Raw genomic sequence first — 6,829 nt, 5'->3', positions numbered from 1 at the left:
AAGATTGCAATAGAATCGTCTGATCCATTAAAAGCTAACGTTTTATATGTAGTATCACTCAATGGCGTTTAATAGTCCTAAAAGATCACTTAACGCAACTTAACAATACAAAGTGTAAAAAATCTGCCTCACAGATTAAGCTCCTTAGGAGGCAGCGGGAATATGTATCAGTGGATCAGAATATTGTAACAATATTTTTGGAAATGAAATTTATTATTATTTCATTCGGCTTTCTCTGGAGCTCTCTTTGAAATACCCCCTAGTTACAAATAACTTATAAAGGGAGTCTGTTCCTGGCCATTAGAGAGTACCTTACGGAATGGAATTTCCATCCTGTGTGGATCTAAGCAGAATATTCATAATACTCGCCATTCATCCTGTCAATTCACCTCTTATCCAGAGCTTACCTTACCTATTGAACGTCCCTTGTCCAGGTCTGCTGATTTAGAGTATCTCACCCTTATAGTGGTGCCTAGAATAATTGTAAACACAATATCTCGGCAATAGGTGACACCGAAGTGATCTCAAGTGCGTGATAAGTCGTCGCGAAGGACTCCGACGCACACTGGGACTGAATGGCTAAAAAGCGGGAAAAATCGATATCTCGAGAACGGATTAATATAAAAACTTGGGGCCGATCTCATTCGACTCAGAACAAAAAAATATATTAAGTTCATCTGTTTTATTGAAATTTTGAAGACAATTAAAGAACTAATGAGAAAATGAAAGCCTATTGGTAAGATAAACATTTCTGAAGTTTTCGGAATAGGTTGTACTCATCAAAATAAGTTACCACGAGACTTTTATTGTATATTTTAATTGAACAATACTTACAATTAAAAAGTCAAGGAAGCTTAAAAGACTAGAGGAATTTGTAAATAACAAAACTAGAGATTTAAAGTCAAAGGTTGTTCACATTGAAAAGACACTTACGATTTCAAATTTAAGGAAATCAGATTAGCAGTTCCTTAGCTGTGTCATTGATTTCCAGGTGCTTTTTCTTTGACACGGTTCTCTTGTACTTGATAAAAGGATCCGAAGTCTCCAGTAGCTTGTGAAAGATGTCTTCGTTGGTAGATAAACGTGACATTTTCCGTAAGTTTCTGATCCTGAAAGTCTTGTAATCTTTATTTCTACTTTCTTATGCCTCTTCCGACAATATTCCGACTGGGAGAAGCGTCTTCTGCACTATTTCAGCACCATGCAACAAAATCTTATGCACCGTGAATGGCATGTAGTACCATGAATACTTTTTAATGGCCATCTCTGCTGTTTCTTTTGAAATGAGCCGGAATTTTTCTGGGTCGATTATTGCATCCATTTTTAAAAATTTTTGTTATAGACAATGTGAAGTGTATTCCATGCACTTGATACAGGTGTGTAATGGAGAGATACCAAATCCGAGATCATTCACATTAAAAGGTTTTTGTTGGATTTTTGCCAAGTCGTTCATTTCATTTCTTTGGGGTGTAATGATCGGATAGGGAGATAAAGGCAGATGATTATTGTTCTAACCTTTACTTTCACACTTCTAGTTTGAAAAGTGACCCTCCACATCTCGGAGCTTTTTGTGTAATCATAGCTGTTCTCAATGTTTATTTAAAATTAGGAACTTATAACGTTGTAAAGCGCTCTAATTTTTTTATTGCCTAGTTCGACCGATGTGTGGTTTAGTTTCCGCTCTGTTACCACTGTGCGACGTGATAATTCCGTTGTAAAGAAGCCAAACTCCCGTGAAGAAGCCGGACGTGATAAGCCCGTCGTGATCTCAAGTAGCTGTAATGACTCAATCTTAAGCAGTCGTTATGATAATAAAGCCCGACTTGATTTCAAGCAGTAATGAAGCTCTACTCGACCTCATATCAGCTTTGACGTTAGAAGGAGCAAACAATCAAGATGAGATGAATAATGGAACAAAATACGTAAGGACAGTAAAGGAACCTAAAGAGCATAATTAAAAGAGACCATAGCCGAATCCATCGCAGTTCAACCTCTATCAGGAATACCAGTTCAATTCGTAAGAACATGCTATATCGAGGCCTTCTAACGTAGAGTTCCTCAACCTTAAATTGGTGCCAGAACTAATTATAAATCCACACAGAATCTACAAAAAATAAAAAAAAAAAAATCAGTCAATAACAACGAATTTCCTTTTGTTGGCGAACAGATTCCTTCCTCTGAAGCTAATCATGGTTACGCCCAAGCTCGCTGTTAATGCTTCAGTTCCTAGGTTTACTAACTGGTACCAGAATCGGCCTATATCTATTTTTTGCAGATTCCGTATGCCACTTTCGTGTATGAGTAAGGAAAAGTAGTAGATCCATGACACACCAATATTTTGAAAATAGCTAGTCCTATTTTCCTCAAAGTTGAGAGAAAGCTAAAGGTTAGTGATATCGTGATCTTAAATTCATTTCATTGTTGATTTCACTAACAAGTAATTTCTTTAATTCATTAATTAATTACTTACTACCGAGGAGTTCATCTTGCATTACTTATCTTTGATGTACCTGAGGTATGATGTCCTCAGCAACTTGTATACTCTGCTAAGAAGCTACCTTCAGAACAGAATGATAAAGTTTCAAGCTACTAGAAGAAGAAGAGCAGTGACCTGACACTGTTTATGTGAATTATTTGGCATAAAAGTGATGGCATGAGAGCAGGTTCATGCCAGAATATACGGACCAGGTAACAAGATGATGGTTAGAGAAGAATCTGAGAATAGCCACTGCTACAAAAAGTCTGACACTGCCTTATAGACTGGGTGAGAGAAATAGATACTGAACCTGAACATGGATACTCTATCTTGGAGTAAAGTTTGAAAAGAATTTTAACACACAGCCTTACTTTGACACTCAATGGGCTCAATTGTGCAAACAGCATCTTCTGTGGCCTCACATAATGCAAACAGTTTTCAAAATAATTGTAAGATTGATCTAGCTGAGAAATGTATTACCAAGGTTATACTGGGTTGACTAAGAAGCAAATAAGAATAATGAAGAGGAGTAACTTCATGAAATGAGTTCTAGATTATTCTTAATTTAAAACAAATTTGATCCTTTATTTTTTTTTCTCTCAACTTTATTCTTTACAACTTTTCCAACGTTTCGACCCTCAGGTCATTCTCAAGGATACCTTCATATTGATGTCATTTCCTTTTTCAAATCTTAAAAATGCAGGCTAATTGCCTTTGTCCCATATAACCTTTTCTAAATAATTTTTTCCTAGATTTAAACCTTTTCTAAAACACTATTCTTCCTTCCTTCATTCACATTTGCAACTTAAATATTGTTTATGTTTTTAAAATAAAATTAAAATCTGTACTGCTACAACTCACGAAGGGTCAGGGATTCAGTACTTTGTAAGGAAGTGCTGTTACTAGACCAACAGTTGTGCAAGGAGGTGATTTGGCGAATGCCAGATTTTTAAGGGTACTCAATTTAAGGGGCTGGTTGGACCTCAGGAGAACTCCAGAACCCACATGAGTTGACTCACAGCTACAATGTAACAGAAAACAATTTTCTGCCCAGCTGGATTCGAACTCGGATCCTTGAAGTTAGTAGTCACGTGTCTTACCCCGGGGTAAGCCCCAGGGCTACCCGCACTCCATTGTTTATCTTTACTAAAATAAATTAAAACTATATAAATTAATTAACTGTACATATGTGAAAGTGTGTGGAATAGAGTTAATGGTACTGTGTTTATTGGTGGATGACATTGGTGCATGAAGATCACATAGTGAACCTAGAACTAGAATGTACATTTCCTTACTAGATGTAATATAGACAATTTTTTCATAAAAGCTCACAATCTTAACATACGGAACAACTTTTTTAAGTGGCTAAACATTAGTCTGAGTAAAGAAGAACTGTGGAAGAGAGGTCAAACTTTATATTTTTGTCTTTAAAAATTGACTTATTATTTGCCTTTATGTTTTAAAGGAACGCAATGTAGAGCACATATTTATGCTGCTTTTTCCATAAATTATGATTAATAAAATGGACATTTAATGACCTCAAACTTTAAATACGTCTCTGATTCATTCTTCTTACTTTTGATTTCGTCTGAATGTTTTTGGTTCCCAGTATTTTAGTGCTCATTTGGTAAAAACCAATAAAGAAGCATAGAAAAACTGAGTTCTTATGGAGCATTAGGTTCCACAATTTCAAGCACCCAAACCTATAAATAAATATTTCAATTAAGAAATTCAATTTTTTGTTAATAATAAGGTAATTTTATAAGTTTCTCAATACTCAATACCAGATATTGCCCTATTTTCAAGGTAAGGTAAAGAGGATATACATTACATTAGTTGTAAACCCAATAAATATCATCTTTTTTTATTCAAAGCAGGAAAGACCAATTGTAATTGAAGGTAATAGGACAAGAATATGATAAAAATTGTTCTAAAAAGCAATTTTGAAACATTCTGCTATGGAGGTATGTGTGGGCTCAATGATATCAAGTAGATAAAAGTTGAAGAGATGTAGGGAAAGAAAAGAACTTTGTGGAGTACAACTACAGATTTGTCAGGTAGTGTTTGTGTTTTTTATTCTAACAGTAAATGTTTGATCATTGAGGGATATAGAATATCAGACTAACATATAAGTATTTTGGAGTGTCTACTCTTTTAAGTTTTTCAAGGGGACACTGATGCCAAACCATATAAAATGCTTGTTGGAAGTACAGGAATGAGTCTAGCATGAACACTCAATGAATTCACATATGCAACAAAGAACCAACCAACCATGTGAAATTGTGTTTTATAAGATATTTCCTTAATTTTTTCAAGAATTTTTACTTCCCAACATGAATATCCAAGGCCCAACATCCCTCTATTCCACTATCAGATATTGATAGAGCCTTGGGTTTTAATTATTGTTAAATTATATATTCCGTTATATTGTAAGATAATTTTAAGGCACCACTTAGTTATAAAATGTATATGTAAATAATGTACCGGTTTAAACAATTAATTTGATTTAAATTTTATAAAATTTGTTGTTTAAAAACTTTGTTTTGTCAAAAATATGTTTTTCACCAAGCTAATACATTTATGTTTTTATAAAAAAAGTAATTCAAATTTATTCTTTATTTTAAATACACTTATTTGATTTATTTTTATCCATTAAAACATTTAAATATAGTTCCAAAAAAGGAAACAAAAAATTGTTAAAAACTGTATTTGCCGAAGTTTCATCCAACTTTGTAGAGCTTCATCAGGGCTAAATGATACAAAAATAACTAAAAATAATTTGACACAGCAGGATACAAAAAGTAAATTAAGGTAGGGTTAACATTATGTAAATATAAGTGAAAAGAAAGTTATATAAAAATGAACAAAAATAGTTATAATATAAAATACGCAGTGATAGGGTATAATGAAAATTATATCAACTATTAGGTTAAGAATGAACAGGAAATGGAATAAAATGTATAAATAGAAAAGTATATATGAGAAAAAAAAGTGTTTAACACACTATAAGTTGGAAAATAAAGAAGTAAGCTGAGATTAAATAAAGGTCCAGAAAGAAAAAGAAATACTAAAAATAATAATGAATAAAAAATTAGAACAGAACAAATCAGGATCACTCACTTGTTTCAGTTGAAAGGTATACTCCAGGAGACTACTCAACTATATACCCAGCACCCTCACCATCAAAAAATGAATATTACCAAAAGTCTATACACTCATACCTTTTCCTATCTGATCTTCAGTAACACAATACCAATATTCACCATATTAAGACTACTCTACTTTCAAATTACTTTTCACCTTACATCATATAGAAACTCCTAAACTCTTACCTCAACTGTTTTATGCCTACTTCTTCTTCTTCTAACTCTAAACATCCATCTCCTACTCCATTACTATATATATATTGTAATATGCTCTTTTTGTGTAAATAGTATATTTTGATGTATAAAGGGTTTTTAATATGTTTTATTTTATGTATCATTTTAAGATTGTTTTGTTTATCCAAAAAGCAAGCTAACCAATTTTCATTATCTATAATATTGAATTGATTCAAAACAAAAACAAGATGGCGGTACGTATTCTTCAGTCAAGTCCGTTGAATCAAGGCCATGTTGAGCAGATTCAAATATAAAAAACTATTTTAACTCTTCCCATCATAATTGAAAATACAGTAAATTAAAGGAAAAATAGAAATCAAGAAATAGTGCAAATGAATAATATTCAGAAAGTAAATCATTTGGAAAAATCCCTAACTCTTGTGCGACAATCGATGTTTACATGTAACCTCGGAGGCAGGTTATCGTTTTGGAAGGAGCATTCGTTGTTTGGGGCGCCGAAGAGAAAGGATGCCTTTAGGATGAGGAGGTCCTCATCAATTTCTGTCAGGAAGGAAGCCATCTTGGACGCTAGGACAGAACAATAGAAGAAAAGAAGATACCAAGGATCATCAAAGGAAAATCGTGAACTTGGTTAGTTTTGCTATACGTAAAAATAGATTCATGTGTAAAATAGATTTTAATTTAATTATTGTAAATGCCTGTTCTGATTGCCTAGCAACCCAACCCGCTTTAATTTTGAACCCAAGCTATCTTTTTTATATTTGAATTTAGTTTAAAAACGAATAAAATTCTTTTCATTTTAATTTAATAAATTTATGATTATTACAATATATATATAAGTTATCTTTTTCTGAAGTAAGAAACTAAAAATAATAAGAAAGAGGAGTGCGGAATGAAACGCTTGAAGTGTTCTCAAAGACTGATCTATTTGCGGAGCCTGTCCGTCTATATATATACAATAGGTCAGGTGTTCTCGATCAGCTGATATGGACCTGTCAGCTGACAGTCCGTA

The 6,829-nt window shown here is 33.2% G+C and overlaps 1 protein-coding gene across 11 annotated transcripts in view; it reads right to left on the bottom strand.

Moving 5' to 3' along the window:
• Window positions 1-3,873: 3,873 nt before the first annotated feature.
• MCU (mitochondrial calcium uniporter) overlaps window positions 3,874-6,829 on the bottom strand; it is a 516,099-nt gene continuing 513,143 nt past the window's right edge. For all 11 annotated transcript variants that reach the window (XM_067053485.1, XM_067053353.1, XM_067053456.1 and 8 more), the window contains one exon: window positions 3,874-4,179. The gene's annotated coding sequence lies outside the window, so the exon portion shown is untranslated. The remainder of the gene's footprint in view (window positions 4,180-6,829) is intronic.

This window comes from Halyomorpha halys, unplaced genomic scaffold (genome assembly GCF_000696795.3).
Source record: "Halyomorpha halys isolate HHAL.00 unplaced genomic scaffold, Hhal_1.1 Scaffold169.1, whole genome shotgun sequence".
Taxonomy (NCBI): Eukaryota; Metazoa; Arthropoda; class Insecta; order Hemiptera; family Pentatomidae; genus Halyomorpha; species Halyomorpha halys.
Note: the sequence above shows the minus strand (reverse complement) of the source record. Positions and strands in the feature narration are given on the sequence as shown.